Raw genomic sequence first — 20,015 nt, forward strand, 5'->3', positions numbered from 1 at the left:
AATCGAGATATATGAATAAAAAAACATGTATTACTAAGTTACTGGTCGGAACGATTAAAACAAAATAGCAAACAGACAATTATAGAAATAACCACATAAATTGCACTATACGCGTACATGTATAAACAACAGGGCTGACTTCTGGACTTATGATACAGACACTGTCCTGTCTTAAAAAAAACTTACAAGACTTTCAAAGGCCAGAGGTTCCTGACTTGCGACAGGCGCAAAAATGAGGCTGGGTTAAACATGTTTTGTGAGGTCTCAAATCTGCCCATATACCTCTAGCCAATTTGGAATATAGAAACACACATCAAGAAAATTGGAAATGGCTTTAAATCATTATTCATACGTATTTGACTTCAGGAAGAGTGTCCTCTGGATGAAAAATCAAATTCTACATATTATGCTCTTCAATTCCTATTAATAAAGCGAAGTTTACTTGTATATATATAATCTTTCATTTCAAACCTCGAAATTGCACTTTTAGTCATGTTGTTCAAATTACTTACAGAATAAAGACATTCTTTGATGTGATTGTTGTAATATTCATGTATGTAGAAAGCACTGAAATATTGTCATATTAAGTGCTATGGCATTTTTTTTCTACGGGCAAATGTAATGTGTTAACAAAAACATTGAAAAGCTGACCGATGCATTATATTGTGAAAAGAAACAACACAATGAATGCAGATGATATTCCGAATGTTTCATCACATTATGTTTGTACTCAGAATGTTCTCCAACGTGTGAACTCGAATTTTGAAATTGCAACGAAGTATCTACGACTATTACATACCACGCTCTGAATTGATCATTGTGGCTGGCTAAGATAGTTTGTTAATTTCATTTTGAGTCCTGATGTCATCCTCGTTATTTTAGAATTACGGTTTTGTCAAAGTTTTAATTGTAGTAATACAGATTTGGTATTTTGGCTCAAACTACAACCTATGCAATTTCCATTTTATGTAGAAAAACAATATTTATATCTATTTCTTAATCATTTTCTAGAACTGTCACAGTAGATCTTAATTCTAAATGTACAAAAATGTATATGCACGTATGTATTTCTGAATTCAGTCTTAAGATAAGGATGGAAACGGATGTTTGCAGAAATCTCGTGGCTTTTTCATTCCTGGCTGTAACACCAATTGATCAAGCCAGAATGGTGCTTGGATGTTTTGGATGTAAAAATACGAATCCACGTTCAGGAACAATTAAACATCCGCTATTTGACTGGGCATGGCTGTTATATATAGTTATACAACCCACACAGCCAGACGGACGATCCTTGTGGTGAGTTTAACCCTCTGACCAAGAATCTTCTACCACTTTCTACCAAGGGGGAGGGAAATGACCTGTAAGTTATCGTATTTGCCAATGTACCTACGACCAAAAGCATTTGCCATGCGACCAATTTTATTTAGTTTACATGTATTCATCCTTTTATTATTGTATTTTATTCTGCATGTGAAAGAAAGTTTTGTTTTTGGAAATATCTTTAAATAAACTAAAGATATATATATATGTATGAATAATCATTTTAACTAATCATTATCATTACACCCCAGTTCTATTGTTATGCTTAATAGTTTCTGTCTCTGAAACAAGTGTAAATTGAATAGATCTATTGTTACGAATAACAATGGATTTTGACTACAGGGTGTGACGAGCCGGGTTTCTGGAAACCCCTGCTTCTTACATCCCGCAAACAAAGTCCATTGTTATTCGTAACAATAGAAATTGATTATTTTTTAAATAGCATGAAAATACTACTTGTGTTCACTACAAATTGTTTCAAGATATTAAAAAACACATTTTAGGAAATTCCAATAGCGAAAGAAAATTAATCATCTATTTTGAATACAAAAATAATCCTTGAAATACTCCTTTGCTTGAAGGTAATTTTTTTATCCCAGTCATATGTCTCTATTCTAAAGCATTGATCTTTAAACAAAAAACGGGGATTCTAATTCCCGGACCCCCCGGATTACCCAGTGGCCGATCCGGGTTGGGGTCCGCGGGTTTGGTCCCGACTTTTATTAAAAAGATCAATGCATCTCATCCACAAAATGTCGTCCGTCTTATACCCGTCCATATTGACATCTGTATACAAGGAGCATAATGTATTTTTTGTTTGTAATATAAATATACACGAAACAGTCAACCTTGACCTGCTGATCCATATTAGCACATGGATTTAACGGGAATATGCAAAACAACTTTGACATTTGTAAAATATACTCACTTGTCAAAGTTTGAACGAAGATAGCCAAAGAAAGGCTACTAGTGGGGTTTCATGTAATAAAAAAAAATAATCTTATAAATCATGGTTTGATATTGTCAATAAATATGCTATCGGTTTGGTTTTTTTTTTTCGTTTAATAATTAATGTTAACAAATATAGGGTTAAGAATGGGGTGTAAGTTAGTTATACACCTCGGGATACGGCGTGTCTTGATAAGAAACCCCTCCGGCCTCCGGCCGACGGGGTTTCTTATCCAGACACACCTATCCCTCGGTGTATAACTATTACATATATTTCAGTTGATTTAATTTAGTAATTAACATAATATTATGATCTATTTTAGCTTTAGGAAAACAATCATTCACTAGTTAACGAATTCGAAATTAAAAGTACGAAAAGGAAGGTATATTGAGCACCAAACAAAATATGTAGGGCATGGCTAAAATGAAACACAAAAAAATATCTAAATCACGCATAAGGACCGGCAATCAAGAACGAGAATATATCCTTACCAAACACGTAAAGCGAAAGGTCTGGTCGGACGAACTTAAAAAATAAAAAAAAAATATCCCTTAAATATTTATTTGTTTTATGGCAAAAGACAGCATTTTATATTACTGGTAATAATAGTTTTGTATTTACCCATCTCATTTCAAATTTCCTAATGCGGATTCCGGATGATAACCGAGTATTATAATCTTTTATTCGAAAAAGTAATCGATAATGACAATATATAATTATGTTATTGGAACAACATGCTTTTCCTATTCGTAAGTCAATAATATTGTTTCACCAAATTATTTTAGATAAATGAAAAACGATTGTAAAGTATTTGTGTCAAGAAAATGTTTTAATCAATAGACTGACACATAATTTACCAACCTTTTTTTATTCTGTTGTGTATTGACCTACATTTTCTACAGTAAGGAGTATAAATAGAAATTGCAAAAAACTGTCAAATATTAGGTTAAAATGAAGTAATTATTTGCATAGGCGACAATGGTAGCCTTTTTGGGACCTGCGTTTTCACTTTAAAAGTTCCGTTGATAAAACTGTCAAATTCTGAATTATCAACACCTTTGGGTGTGACTAAAACTGCAAAACACATATGGTGCTGCAGCTTTTTTGATAGAAAAATGGCATTTTGTTAAGGGTACTCAACGGTTCCGGAAACATAAGATATCTGCAATTGTCATTTAATACTGTATTCATGTAGTCATTATTTATTTGTAGTTTTATTATGATTATAACAGAAAGATTGTATATTCGAATTCGTACTTCTTTTCATCCATAGTTCGGTTCTTTTCACAGCGTATTAATTTGAAGTTATATGAAGCACTTGTGTTTGTCAAATGTTTTTGCTTGGTTAGAACCACATAGGTTAAATAATATAAATCAAAACACCCAAGAATACACAATATTCCTTTTTAAATATATATTTAATTAAATTTACTGATGCAAATGTTGTTAAATGTGTTATAACGTATAATATATAATATGTTTTACTATAGGATATTGCATTCGATCATATCTTAGACTAGGTCTCGTCGCTGTTATCGTCTAAAAATGGTATCTAAAAGTTAAAAACTAGATTTGCTTCATTTACTTAATACAAATAAAAATAACAACGAGCTAAAAGGTTGACAGAGCAGATTATTACCCCTGGAAAACATTGTCAACCGAGGCAAAGTCTATGTTTACAAAGATTTGTTTTCGTGGGGTAACAATCTGCTGTTGTTCAATCTTTTATGCTGAATGTTCTATTGATATTGTCTTTTAAATATAATTGAATGTAATAGACTATGACGTCATATACATAACATCAATCCGTATAATAAAAAAGATTGCAAATGATAAAGCGTCTGTCACGGAGTTCTCCCTAGGCATTGGTGTAATAAAACACACACAATTTCGTATATACATATTTATTATATACAAGTTCATATATATATTTATATATAGGTACACTATACTAATATATTATTACATCATCTTGTGTCATCCTTCGACGGCCGCCTGCAACACTTTCTCACCAACATCAATGTATCATCCAGACCACTCAAATATAGGGACAGAATATAAACAAACAAGTAATAAAATATACAGCTTGTAATGAGAAGTGATTAGAATGAAAACAGAGCTACATCATACATTACATGTAACGGTACTTCATACTGTCTGCTAAAGTTCATCAAAACAATTACCCCAGAACTATTAGTTACTAATATTGACCTTATCAACTTGTTATCGTCAATCAAAAAATGATTACTGCTAAAGATACAATTTATGAAATTACGGTTCCATGACAAATCACCCCTATTAAGTTTGGCGTCCCGACACACAAACAATTACAATCCTACATATTTACAAACAAATATAAAAAGTTTGTGTTTCCATTTTCTTTTAAACAGATTTACTAACATTGCTTATTTAAAATATGGAAGTCACTCCCAAAATAAAAATCGTTGATAGCGTCCTCTTTAACCCACTGAGTATAACCACTCTCATACTGTACGAAGTAATGTTTCTCTAGTCTTTTCGATTCATCTCGCGATCTCAATGAATCTAAAATTGTTATAATATAATTGTCACTATTAATGTTTGGAACAGATACTTATGAAATAGTTTCTTCTTCGGCCTTCAAAGGCCTATCATCATGGTCAATACACAATTTAATGCGATTAACGTATAGTATGTAAACGAAAATTTATCAATGATCCTATAAGGTTTATGCCAATTGTAAAGTAGTTTGGATGACAGTACCTACAAAACCTGGACACTTGGACTAAAAATACACTGCGTGGTCAGTCAAATCAGCTCTTAAGTCTAATTGGTCCTTTGGTTTCCATTGAGCTGTTTGCCAATGTTCTCGTGCTGAGGTGAAAGTATCTTCCCTTACATGGATATAGACATTTGGTATGACGTTCAAAACTGATCTGTAATTGCTCAGTATAAAACCCAGTCAATACAAATATGTCCTTACTCTATATCGCATGAAAAATCACAAAGAATATAGAATCATATTATATACTAATGAGAAAAATTAGTAGCTACAAAAACATTTACACTATTGCAAGCTCACAATTATTTCAATACTGACTATTATTACGATACATTTCTCATTAACTTATTCTCATATTTTGGCGACACAACATTTTGGATTCAGTTCATAGCATTTTTCTGTACAACATCTGAAACAATCTTGGTGAGACAAGAATTTTCAAATTAAATTTTTACTTAATTCAGAATGGACGTCGCGGGAGAACAATTTCCAAAAAAAAAATTTTCACATTTTCTTTCCCACAATATTTGGAACACACTTTGCGACAAAAACATTTCCAAAATATGAATTTTTCAATTATTTAAGAATGTATTTCCTTTTCCAACAACATTTGGAACAAATTTCGCGACAGATAAATTTCGTAAATATTTCAACATTTTCACGTATCTATAACAATGATCCAATTGCATAGCTATTAATACTTTAATTGGTTCATTCAAATCTATAATGATGTCTTCCAGATTGTTACTGCTGATTGCAAATGATACTTTTACTATCTGGTCCCGCTTTGTTTAAATGTTGTAATGCATTCCTCTCTTATAAAAGTAAAGCTTCCTCAAATGTTAACGGATTTGATAATATAACAAATCTATTGATGTCTGGTTTTAATCCTTGAATAAAATGTTTCTTTACTAACACATCCTTTTGATCTCCCTGCATGTCTGCAAACGCACGTATTGCTAGATTATTTATTTCTGATAAAAAGTCTTCAACTTTTGTCCATCGCCCTGACGTGCTTGAAATAGGTTGATGTGATATAATGATTGTAACTCTTTAGGGATGAATCGTTTTCGTTAGTCGCCACATAGAGTCATATGATGTTCATTTAGGCGGCATGTTGGAATCGAAAATGTTTATAAATACGTACCGCTTGTCGCTATAATGTCACAGAGTTCTTCCTAGGCACGGGTTTCACATAACACTATTAGCGAAGGGTTATAAAATATAATCCATAGAAAAGAGAGTAAAATATGTCTCTCGTAATAACCAATCAAGTAAGAAATTTTAACATGAAGTATAAAACAAATTCGTATGACAAGGACCGGAAGCATGTTGTGGAAATTTCAACACCTACTTTTCATTTGACAGAAGCAATCAGCGGCATCAGCAACCATAAACGACCGCTTTTATTGGCTTAAATTTCATGCAAATCAATTCGATAACCTAAAAGTTAAATCTTAGAATATGATGCCTCTGTCTCTGTCTCTCTCTCTCTCTCTCTCTCTTTCTCTCTCTCTCTCTTTTTTTGATCGATCGATCGATCGGGATGGAAACTGTTGGTTAATGTACAAACATTTAATTCACCAAATTTAAAATTTGCGATAATTGTTTGCAAGAAGTTCAAGAGGAAACTACAATGTGCATGTCCGATACGTTTGAATATATGTATATATTATTCAATCTGTTATATTTGATCTTTGCATTGTAGATTCGTGCTTCCGTACCAGTAGTGTTGGTACTGTTAACACAATCTATTGCAGTACAAGGTAGGAATCAAATTAAACACTCATATATTTACAAATAGTTGTAGAAGGTACACGTGTTCATCGATTTGACACTAAAAAACGCAGAGATACGAGAAATATGCAAGAAACATACGAATATTGGTCTGCCTTTTAATTATCTTTGTGTTGTCTGAAACTTTAGTGTAAACAAATGCAAATGATATAATGAAAACGTTTAACTCTACGACTTTTTAGGAATAAAGTTATGAAAGTATAATTTCTGAATTGTCGTTACATGTATAAAGTACAGGCGGAATGTTACACATAATGCGATTACTATTGCAGTTGCCGTTTTAACCAATCGAAAATGCAATTACCACATCCTGTTGACAAGACCAAATGAAAATGTTCAGTTGATACTATCGAGGGATGGAAGTGGATATATTCCTGATATTGATGGCTGCTATAATGTGATAATTCTTAATCATACTGGCCACACATTTCAAAGAATAGAAGTGAGCGTTTCCTTAGAGACCTTGTCTGATTGTCAATATAAAGTAGAAATTTATTCAGGAGATCGAGCAAATAATAACAAATTTGAGGTAATAATTCTTTGCATACAATGGTATCTAATCAAATACACCTTTTGTGGTAAATTTGAAAACCATCCCTGTGCATTTTCAAAGAAAGAGCTGTGTATTTACATATTAAGAATGCACATTGTTATGCTCCCTGAAACGTATTTACGGCAGCGTATAGTCGTCTGGTCGTCCTTCTATTCTTTCTTCCTTCTCTGTGTCCGACACAAATGGTTTCAGGATGGTAACGGGAGTTTCCCTTGGTTGGTAATATGCAACTTATACAGATGGATGACAAAGGCAATGGAAAGAAGTCCATTGATTGTGGGGTCAGTCATTCAATGTTCAATGACAATGTTACTAAAATATAATGTTTTTGTAAAATGGTTACCAAATCGTTGTTAGAGTTTGCCTATCTTGATTGAAATGGAACGTGAATAGAAGGAAGACACAAGAAATGGTAAAACATCTATAGATTTCGGGATCTAAAGTTTAAAGTTCAAGATAATTGTTTCTACAAATTACATGACATATATATCGGTTAATTGGAATGTATCCTATGTAAATGGATGTTATAGGTAAGGAAAAGAAGCCGGTTAATTTTTTTGTCAATTGGCTCAATTTCGATGTTGCTGTTTAATGGATTTTGTTTGTTTCCTTTGTTTGGTTAAAATTAAACGTATACAGATGAAAGATATGTGAAAGAAAGAGAAGCCTTTTGGGTTTGGATCCAGCCTCAGAGACTCAAAATAAAAAAAAATAAAAAAAAAACCAGGTTTCTTGATGGTAATGTGAGTGTCAAAATAATGTTATCCAATTTTCCGGCTAAAGGGTCAAAGGTCGCAGCCCTATATAATATCAAAATAATAGTTGCAACTTTTTGTTTCTCCTTAATGATGTTTTGGCGTATACTTGTTGGATTTTAATAAAACTTATACAATATCTTCTGGGATAACTACTTGAGTATTTAATGACGGATTGAAACACATGTGTAAACATGTAAAGGTAAAGCATTAGCTGTATTACATTGTAGTACATGTCTTCTCTGTCCCTCCAGGCACACTAGTATTTTTTAACCCTTGAAATAAAAGACAGAATAAACGTGTATGACACTCACTTTTTTCATACATGTGGTTCAGTAGGTATCTGTTGACAGTACCAGTTCTTCACTTGTTTTGAATACTTTTAATGGATATAGTTTCATTTAGCTCTTCAAAGTTCAACCTGATTGTTCTAGTTAGGACAACTTTTCTAAGTATAACATGTTTGTTTGTGATCGTATGGTAATTAAAGTACTTAATAAAGGTCATTCTAAAAACACGTGTCATGCGCACAGACATTGTATCATACATCTAAAGAAATAAAACGAGGAGTTGGATATACGTAACGGACACCATAACCAAACAACAACAACAAACAAATTGAAAGGCATGTTTTTAAATACATGCTAAAATATATGCACACATTTAATCAAAATGTCATAGGTTTTCCATGTAATCACCGAATATATAATCAGATTGAAAACTAAAATAAAAATCGATTATAATTTGTGAATAAGGTTTACCATAATTATGAATCATATGTATGTCTCATTCAGTAATGTTTTAATTATTTTCACAGACACTTGACTGCTTCTCCAATAATTTATGGACTGGTCATTTTCCCACCAAAACAATTTATTTGCGAAACGTTCGTCAAACCATAATAGAAGTTAATAACACCATTGCCAAATATAACAAAATGGTGGCCAATATCACCTATCGTTTCTGCACGTCGTGCTATAATGAGCTCCCATATATTTTCACCTCAAAAAAGAGACGTAAGTACATTATGTTATCCTATTTTACTTGTATTAAATGGTACATAAAAATTATAACAGGAATTACCAAAAAATATTATACAGTACAATAGTTCACTTTGCCAACGACCGACTCCTCTTAAAAAAGAAACTTACGAAAAAAAAGACATAGTTAAGATACCTTGACCTGTTAAAAGCACAATATGTGGCAGGGTTAGACGCAATTACACTTGACCACGCATCTACTCCTTTTACTACCTAAACCATACGTCGTTAAACATGTTAAAGTAAAACGTACAATACAAATTTGAAAAGAGCAGCTACCAACATGGTGATATCGAAAACAAAATAAAAACACGCAATGAAAAAAACATACTTTAATATAAATATATCTTTAATATTTAAAGTTCAATCGTTGAAACGGACATATTAACATTGATTCACTCATAGGGTCTTTGCATCGGAAATAAACACATTTATTCTAAAATCAGTTGTTGGCGTGATACGGGTTAAGTTTTTTTCATATATTTTATGATGGTATGATACTAAACCCCTAACGGGAGGGATTGTGCTTGATTTTCATTTGATGAAGACATAATCTTTCAATCAGTTTAAATGAGGTCTGGATCTGACATGTCAGTAGTCCTTTGTTAATTTATGTATCATTGTCATTTTGCTTAGTTTCTTTTGTTACCTATTCTGACATCGGACTCGGACTTATTTTAAACTGAGTTTTACTGTGCGTATTGCTGTGTGTTTGTTTATTCTACATTGACTAGAGGTATAGTGAGATGGTTGAGATCTCACAAAACATGTTTAACTCCGCCGCATTTTTGCGCCTGTCCCAAGTCAGGAGCCTCTGGCTTTGTTAATCTTGTATGTTTTTTTTTTATAAATTTAGTTCATTTATATGTTTTGGAGTTTAGTGAGACGTCCATTTTCACTGAACAAGTACACATTTTTTGTTTAGGGGCCAGCTGGAGCCCGCCTCTGGGTGCGGATTTTCTCGCTGTGTTGAAAATCCATTGGTGGCCTTCGGCTGTTTTCTGCTTTGGTCAGATTGTTGTCTCTTTGACACATTCCCCCATTTCCATTATCAATTGTATATCTATTACAGTTATGGAGTATTGTGGGAGTGAAGTTTGTGTCGCCGATGAAGATGAAGAATATGTATACACGTTCCCAGACAGGAACAATCATAGAATGTGTCCACCATGTCGGTCTATTACTTTTTCTGTCAAAAATTCAGTACAAATATGTTTTGAATCATTTACATACCGGTTGATATGGGATGCAGGGAGCTGTCATGTCAAAGTGGAAATTGATGACCATCCAGCAATGGTAATAATATGATATTTAAGTTAAACAATTTATTACTACCATAAGATAACATACATGTGACAGGTGACCCATTGCAAAGCGTAACATATAAAGGTTTCATCATTTGATTTAGAGCGAGAGTCTAAAAAAAAATGAAAACCAACAATAAATAAAAAAGTTTAAGTGCGTGAAATCCAATTTGCAGTTACAAACATTTGTAGTTCATGATTGACTATGACAAACTTTTATATAATATACAAATGAAAATGCATATAGAGTTCATTAAGAGTTATGCTTTAGATAGTAGTTCAATATCTCGGTTGATACGATATGCAGTTGCGGATTTAAGGGAGGCGATCCTCTGCTTTTGTCTGTCTGATACACATCTTGAAAAATTTAAAGGCTGATTATGCTGATTATTCATTGGCTGATGTACTAATTGAAAGAACAAAGAAAAAGAACGGAGTGTTGTCAGATCCGTCCAAGAAAACCGGGGACACTAGATCTGTATTTTGTTTTGATTGTGCTTTTTTAAAATTAAAATCAACATAAGTATAGTTTGAAAATGCATCCATGTTTTAGTCGAGGGGCTGAGTAGACCAGGAAAGGTGAGAAATTTCATGTTATTTTATAATGACGTTTCTGCAGCTAAGAAAAGGTGAAGAATAACAAATGAAGCGGCATTTAAATGATGTACATTTTTATTATATGTGTTATATTATTATTCGCGGTACCTTCCCGTATAAATACTCCCCTTTCACATAGTTTTCAACCGTCAACAGTTGATACTAGCGTCCGACTATATTAACCTGGTTATTGAAATGCGACATCTATAAATGAGCAATTTTCACAAATTACATAATCTTTATTGGACAATATTCATCACCAAAATATTGCATTTCTTTATAGTTTTTAAAAAACAGTTTGATGAAAAAATGGTGTCTTCCTTGGAATGTAAAAAACAAAAGTGTTACATTTACTTTTGGTGAAGATTCCAGTTGGAATTGCATACATTCACCAGGATGTCGGGATGGTTCAAGATGGAATTGCCTAACGACACCAAGATGTGATGTTAAAATTCGAATTATTCCAGAAAACAGAGATTCTAACTTATGTCCAATGGCAAGTTCTAATCGAAGAGGTAAGGTTTTGACTTTTGACACAAACGGATATACTTTGTTTGCAACACCATTAACATTCCTCTACTTATAGGAAGGCCTATGATGTTAATGTGTCGGTACTTGTTGCACATGATAACTGCGTTTCTATCGTCCTTCACTGTCTGACAGACGATTTGTCACCAGTATTTTAGCGTGGAAAATATATCAGTTAAGTAAGGTAAACAGACATGTCTTTTAAGCAAAAATAAAAAAAAAAAAAAAAAAAAAAAATAAAAAACTAAATTAATGGTATTTTCAAACGCGATGTTAATGAATGGAGTGCCAAATTGTTGTCCCTAATAAAGGGATGATATGCATGTGTAATAATTCATTGTTGACATATTTGCACGCTTAGTGATTTTGAAATTTCAGAATAGTCGTCTAATCTGTAAATAACCATTTCATCATATTCCCTATTGGAACATTTTGACTAAGAATGGTCTGATTGTTGGGTAATGCTTGCATATCAGATACGCTTACTCTATCGACTCATTAGTTCTTACTAATTTTAGAGTCCGTGCGATTCCCCCAGGTTTTCTTGTTTATCTTAATAGTATGTCCCTTTTTAATGGTAGTTAAAATTTCCCGGCTTTAATCCCAGTCGAATCATTGTGCAGAACTCACCTATTGTATAAGCTGTAAATTTATTCTCGTCCTGAACATGTTGAATATGTATGAAAAAGTTTTCTCGTTAAATAAGCAACAACTAATCAATGCCTTTCATTGTAACATAGCCGACATTCTAGGCGGAAATGACTAGCATATTTAATGGAGCATGCGTTGACATTTAGGGTCGTCCTCTATATAAATGTAACTTATATAAATCAAATTTAGAGACTTGGTCTCTTTGCTTTATTGGTTGGAACCTTTGTTATATTTCTAGTGATGTTTTGAAATAGCTCACCTTAAATTCTGGTCAAATTATAAACTTGTTTATAAATTTCGTACAGTCTTGATTATGATTTGTTGAGTTGTTAGTGGCTGGTGTTTTTCATTTTATATATAAATGTAATTTATCTTGTTAATCACAACTTCCCGAATAATTTGTAAAACTAAACTTAAAAGGTGCGCAAAAAATAAAAATTACAAATAAAGTTATCAGTTCAAAATATGCAACATCTAATATTATTATGAAAAGGCATGTAAATGTTAGCGACACAAACAAAAAAAATAAGTGATTGAATTATCAAATTTGCTCTTATGCAATGTGGTATGACGTTTAAAGGACAAATATGTAAACATTTACATGTCACGGGCTTCATCAATGCGAATAAAAACCACCCGTATAAAGTAAGCAATGACATTTCCTAGTACAGCAAAATGGGAAATAAATCAAAGAGAAAACTAACGATTTCATGTTTACAACACCACGAACGAAAACAAATATGACAGAAACCAACTAGCGACAACCACTCAAATGCCAGTTCTGTGCTTGAACAGGCATTACAATGTATAAGAATTTGAGGGCGTTTAACATGTTTGTGAGCGCTCTGCTTTCCTCATTCCATTAAACAGCGGTGTTACAACAACACAGAACGACGTTTTAGGTTTCAATGACCGTAATCTAGTATACCTGGTAAATTATTAAATCCGGGATTTCGTTACCACAATTATTACTTAAAACTATGACTGCATTTATTTATAGATACAAAGATTCGATTTGGAAGTTAAGCTCTACGTTTGGAGTATTTTAATAAGCGGATAATCACATACTAAATGTTACGTCGGTGTTGTTTGATACATTATTATAATGTGCAAGAACGTTTTCATCCTTAGATAAACTTATTCTCAATTTTAATCAACGTGACACTGTTTTAAGGTCTCGAACTATTGTCTGTATCATTATTAACATTGATATTGTTATTATTACTTTGATACATAACTGAATATGCACTGATATATACAGTTATAAACACTCATAGTCATTCCTTCTGTCGATTCTAATCGTTCGAATGGCACAGTATCTTGCTTTTTTTCAGACGGTTTATGGCGTCCTTAAATTAAATCTGTTTTGTACAGATTGATATTTAAGTCTGGAAAAATATATTTTTTTAGTTTGTATCAATAGCATTTGAACTAGCTTTCAGTAACAGCGAGTGCTCTTAGATAGCATTTTGTTTGTGATTCGTGTCGAACTGATGAGCCAAACCTTTTCCTTCTGAACTTACATCATCTTTTTATGTTGTGCTACTGCGCCACTGCTCCGGGATAGATGTAACAGCTCTTTAACTTGTCTGTCGATTGGGGAACCTGTAATTCAATGATGGTCATTGATTATGCGTGTCATATTTGTTTCTAGTTTAATGTTTTGTAAGGCCGTTTGTTTTGGGGTAGTTTTCTTTTCGTTTGAATTTCGGGACCCTTAATAGTTACATTACGATCTGGGTTTTGCTCGTTGTTAAAGACCGCATGATGATCTATAATTGATTCCATTTACTTCGGTTGGTCTCTTTTGGATAGTTTTCTGCATTGGCAAAAAGACTTCAACTTTTTTTATATGTCCAAATGGCATAGATCTGTACTATGGCTTAACAAATAAATCATCATTAACTGATGACAAAGTGTTGGTGTTTGTAAATACTATTTCAAATATAAAATTTGATAATCAATTATTGGTGATAGTTCTTTCTGGTTTCCATAGTTTTTTTAAAACAATAAACAGCCATTAAAACGTACATTTAGTACAAGTGGCGCATCTTCAAGGGTAGTTTAGTTATGCTTATCCCTTATTGAGTCCTGAATTTTATTGTACTTTCAAATTGGTTTGTTGTCTTCTCTTTGGTCGGGTTGTTGTCTCTTTGACATATTCCCCATTTCCATTCTCAATTTTATTTTACTTTATTTTACAGAATGGTCTTCATGGACAAAAGATTTTAGTGACAATGATAAGGACTCCTCATTGAGTACGAGGGATACACTGATACTTCTCTTTACATTGATGTCGTGTGTCGTGGTTTTGATATGTTGGTACATGTTTTTTAGATTTAAATGTAAAAGATGATGATGATGATGATGATGATGATGATGATGATGATGATGATGATGATGATGATGATGATGATGATGATGATGAGACTTACACAAAAACCAGAACAGCAGTCAGATCTGCTTACCGTCCCGGAGTACCTGAACTCAATCCCTGTCTATTGTGTTGGGTTAGTCTATCACGAGATGGTTGACCGTTATTGAATATCTGGATTCCAAGATGATCACGTATATGCTTCAATTGTCTCATCCAGAATCTCGTCTTCTTTTCTTCAAATGTGATATCATCGAATGATACGTATCACCGAATTTCCTGACATGAGCAAAACAACGAGAACCACATGTGTAGCAGGATCTACATATGATTTCTTAGCGCATGAGATCACCCCGTTTTTTTGTGTTGCTCTGTATTTAACTTTTTTATGAATTAATTTTTAGACTGGTGTTTGTTTATTTGTCGTTTTTCGTATTTTGACATGGCGTTGTCAGTTTCTTCGACTAATGAGCTTTGAGTGTCATTTTTTGTATATTTCGGCTTATTTTATGCTGTCAATGGATTCCGTATGGGAGTTTTCTCCTAAAATTACAGTTGGTTACCTTTTCCGTTTTTGGTTATATTTTTTTTAAATTGATAAAGCACAAATATTAACATTACAATGATCAGCAAGATAATAACTAGAAACAGGTAAACACAAACAAAATTATTGTGAATCGACTTCTCAAAAAATTGTTTTTCGTAAATGACGATTTTTACTTATTTTATTATCTTTAAAACTCTTTATGAATGAAAGGTGAAAATGTTGCCTTAGGTTTCAATGTGTTATACTTTTGTCAAACGAACGTTGGTTTGTTGTTTACAATGTCTTGTTGTCTAGGTATTCCCAAAAGGCTTCTGAAAATAAAAGAGTTTTGATTTCTTTTAACATAACTAACATAAACTTTTGTTTCTAGCAACGAGGAATAGAAGAAATACAGAACCTAGAGAACATTCAACCTTCATTTCACAAAGTCCTCAGTATGATATGCAGATCACAAATACAACATATTCCTCAAGAGAAACAGGTGATCTTGCATCGTCTTCACATGTAGAAATACATCAACCCCAGCAACACATTACTATACCGGGGAACAGTAGCAGACCGGTTCGGCCTCCACCAGCACATAAGCAGCCATCATATTCGCACGAGAAATTACCGCCATCATACGAGGACGCCTGTAAATACTATGCAACTGAGTGAAAACCCTGAAAAGTAAATGCACTTGATAGGATATGAAAATTTTGAGACACTAAATATATAAAAAAAAACGTCGAAAGTTTCATATAATGAGATGTAATTCTAATATGACGCTATTCTTTCTCTTTGCGATCAAAGCCATGTATTAGTTCCAATAGAACAATATTGCGTGTGCGTGACGTGACAAGAAAGAACTTATGTTTTTTTTTCTAATGTCACCTTGGTGTTTTCAATTTTTTAACAATTGACAATTAAACTAGAAGTGTGCTACAAGTTATATATATAAGTCACGTTAATAATAACAAGCTGAAACATGTTTGACAAGCATAAACAATATATGTATGAATCAAATGCCACTAGTTTTATAGTATGTTATGGTTCCATAATACTGTGAGGGTATGGTAAAACATTAAAACAGAAAGTTTACATTACATTTCCTAAACATTATACATGTTATACATATATGTGTTATTTTTTTTAATGAATAACAGTGCTGAAATAAAATTAAAACGTCAGTCTTAACGATCCTATCTGCCTTCTTTCAATATCACATCTTTTCTTTTACCCGGACCAGTTTTTCAAAAAGTCCAATATAACATGGTAACTCATGTAACTGTAGTACGATTAAAAAAGCTTGATTTAAAATAAAATAAATTTAAAATAAAATAAATCTAAAATCTTTTGTTTTCAAATATAATTAAAGACCATTGTTGCTGATTAATAAAACTAAATTCTAGTTTGAAGTACAAGTTTACATTACCATGTTTTAACCTGTACGATGAAATAAAAAACCTCAAAACGTGGACCTAACCGTGGGGAAATAAACTGATCAACATGTGTTATCATTGTTATCCAACACTTGCTTTTTTCAGTGAGTACAATAAGGGTACATCGTTACATACGATCAGATCGATTTGCTATTATTTAGTAAGTATATGAATTGTATTCGATATTACCAGATTTTTTTTTTTAATTAATATTGAAGAAGAAGATGTCCTGGTGTGTTCGGAGAAATCACTGACTTTCGGCAATGAAAATCGACACTTCTAGTTTATGAATAATGGAGTCGTACATGTACACACCTGCCACGTGCAGGGTTCGAACTCACAATCTCAGTGCTGCAATAATTGAACTACTAAGAAAACTCGTGAACCGAGGCCCTTATTTTGTAGGAAAATCTAACTGTCAAAATAAACACTAATTTGTATCACTCCTTTGGTGTATGTTTACAATTATCATCTATATTTAAAACAAACACATTTCTTTTTGATTTTGTATGGTGTTTTCATATGAGACTTAAGCTTCCTATTAACAAGCTTCCTGGGCGCTTACATCTAGACTATAAGCATGATAAGACTTACTAAAGTGTTTTGGTAAGTTCAGAACTATTTCTTATGATTCACTACTTTAATTATTGCTTCTCCTGCATGTGCAGTGAGTTATCTTAATACATAAGACGGTGCGGTATCTTAATACATAAAACGGTGTGTTATAGTAAAAAATTAGACGGTGTGTTTTTTTAATACATAAGACGGTATGCTATCTTAACATATAAGACGGTTGTTTTTTTTTTTTATAAAATACACTACTTAAAGTGTGTAACAGAGTGCATGGAAAAACTATATTACGAATATAACTGTATATAGTACGGATTAATAAAGAAATGTAGTGTGTATACATTATACTTTCAATTAAGTACTTTCACATGTGAGGGGCTGGATGGGGTTTACAGAATAGAGATTAAAGGACAAATAAATTTATGATTAGAGAAAAAAAGCAAAAAAATATAAAGAACAGAGAAAAATTGGGTGCAAAAGTGTAAAAAATAACTGGTGAAAATAAAAGAATAAGGGAATACAATTCTGAGTAAGAATTAAGGGACGTACAAAAAGAAGAAATCATATTTAAAGATGAAGAAAAATGCCTCCAAATGTAAAGAATACGGAAATTAAGACCCCATCCATACCCTCATATGTTAATGCAACAATAAAATAATATGTCCAACTGCACGAACTATGAAACCATTAACCTATTAATGAAAAATTAGTTTACTGGCACATATACTGGTAATATTATATAAATCTGATTAGTTTGAAATGATCAATCATTCCTGGCTAAACCAGTTAATTTTGGTACTGTTGTTCGCATCACTAAGAAAACGGATACTTCTTTCCCGCTCAATCGTACCTGTTAGTATAAAAGAGGCAAGGTAATGATACAAACAACATATACCAATGCACGTAAATAAGTATCGATTTGTGAGAATACCTCAATCGGTTATCGGGAGTTTGGAGTGCAGGATGATAGTGAGAATGAGTATCAAGAATATAAAATATTAACTTAAAATTAATAATATTTACATAGACTGGAAGAAAATGAATATTCAGTCCCATATATGCAGGAAATAAGTACCTTGACCTTTCGTTGTAGGAAAGTATTTCCTTTCTATATTATGGAAAAAAATTCCTGACCTTAATATTCAATTATCTTATATAATACTGCTGACGTCCAATGGTGGAAAATTCCTGATTTTTTTTTTTTTTTTTTTTTTTTTGATCGGCTGGTTTAAAGATTAATCCTTTGCATTTTCCGATTTCAAGCTAGTATGATCAGTGTAAAGTTTACACACACTTTCAATGCCTTCAAGAGGACAAAACATACATCTATTAATGTAAATATGTATTTCATGAGCATATGGTTTCTACGGTATGAGTTTTGCTCATTGTTGAAGGCCGTATGGTGACTTACAGTGTTTAACTTTTACATCATTTGGTCACTGGTGGAGAGTTGTCTCATTGGCAATCACACCACATCGTCTTATTTTGAAATATAATCTAATAAGTGTATACTGATAATTAAGCTTTACCGTCGTCATAAAATTGAGAACATGATATTAGAATGAAAGAAACAAAATGACTTTGTATTACATGTATTATTCATAAACGACAAATTCACTTCTTTTCTTTGACAAGCATGCGCCCGTATACAGTTTTGATCACAATGGTTTTCACTTCATTGATAAAATGTTAAATAACTGTTAATATGTGCATAAAGTGTAGGAGGAACGGAATGGGGTTTCCAGAATAGAGACAAATGAGCCAATATAACAGAGAGTTGGGCCTAAACAATGTTTTTGTCTGATCTCAGGAGCTCCGAAAGGGTTAGCAGATCCTGCTCCACATGTGGCACCCATCGTGTTGCTCATGTTAGTACAAACCCGGTAACAAGTCAAATTCGGTAGGTCACATGCGTAAAAAGGAGACGGGATTGTAGTTACAACATTAGGAACATATCCGCTATCATCTGTGAAACGGAAATTCCATAACGGTCGACTAACAGTGATGGCGTCCGCAAAATTTACGAAGAGTTGATTTTGCTTACCTTCCAGTTTTAAGAATGAAGTAAAGATGTATTTGACACACCTTTATTCATCTGAAAATTTTTATTTTCAATCAACGCTTCCTGTAACCGTCCCCTCGATACTACTGCTGCTGCTAAAAATGTTGAAAGCGAAGACACGTCATCAAAAGGAAACCTTTGTATATACACTTCACACTAGAGTTTAGTTTTATTAATCAACAACAATGGTATAAGAGGGAGAGAGAGAGAAAAGAGAAAGCTACATAATTATGTATTTATTGTCAATCTTATTATAAAGAACACGGCATAAAATGAAAAGCAACTGTTTTCCCTGCCTCATGTATCAAAAAATTGAAAACAACACGCACTGAAAATTTAAATTAGTCACTATGACTATTCAGTTAGTCAAATATTAGCCGAAAGGTAGTCAACAGCATATATGACTACTAATCAAGTCATTGTGACTGCCTGCACGGTCAATTTGACTATGTTAGTGGTCACAGCACCACGTGGTGTAGAGTATCGGTTTTCACGCGCACTCTTTCGCGTTCCCTTTGTTCCCTAGATCGTGTAGATGTAAACAAACCAGGAGGCACGAAACTGTTTTTGTCAATTTAACCAATTGTTTAAAGTAAGTATTATGTTTATATGTTTTAATTCTAACTTACAAAAATGCATCTAAAGAATAAGAAGTGTAATGAATGTTATATCGGCACATGTTGACGTAATGACAATAAAAAAGGGGGAGATATGTATACGGGATATCAATTTTGATACACATTCAACGTATTGTCGATTGAAAAGAGTATTTAGCGATATCTTTTT

At 32.8% G+C, this 20,015-nt stretch overlaps 1 long non-coding RNA gene across 1 annotated transcript; it reads left to right on the forward strand.

Annotated features, from left to right (window-relative positions):
* The first annotated feature begins 6,738 nt into the window (after positions 1 to 6,738).
* Positions 6,739 to 14,602, forward strand: LOC127706869 (uncharacterized). The gene is made up of 6 exons (XR_007984598.1): positions 6,739 to 6,796; positions 7,100 to 7,356; positions 8,953 to 9,151; positions 10,248 to 10,471; positions 11,360 to 11,591; positions 14,460 to 14,602. It is a non-coding gene; the product is annotated as an uncharacterized LOC127706869 (long non-coding RNA).
* Positions 14,603 to 20,015: the final 5,413 nt, after the last annotated feature.

Source organism: Mytilus californianus, unplaced genomic scaffold, assembly GCF_021869535.1.
Source record: "Mytilus californianus isolate M0D057914Y unplaced genomic scaffold, xbMytCali1.0.p SCAF_6, whole genome shotgun sequence".
In the NCBI taxonomy this organism is placed as follows: domain Eukaryota; kingdom Metazoa; phylum Mollusca; class Bivalvia; order Mytilida; family Mytilidae; genus Mytilus; species Mytilus californianus.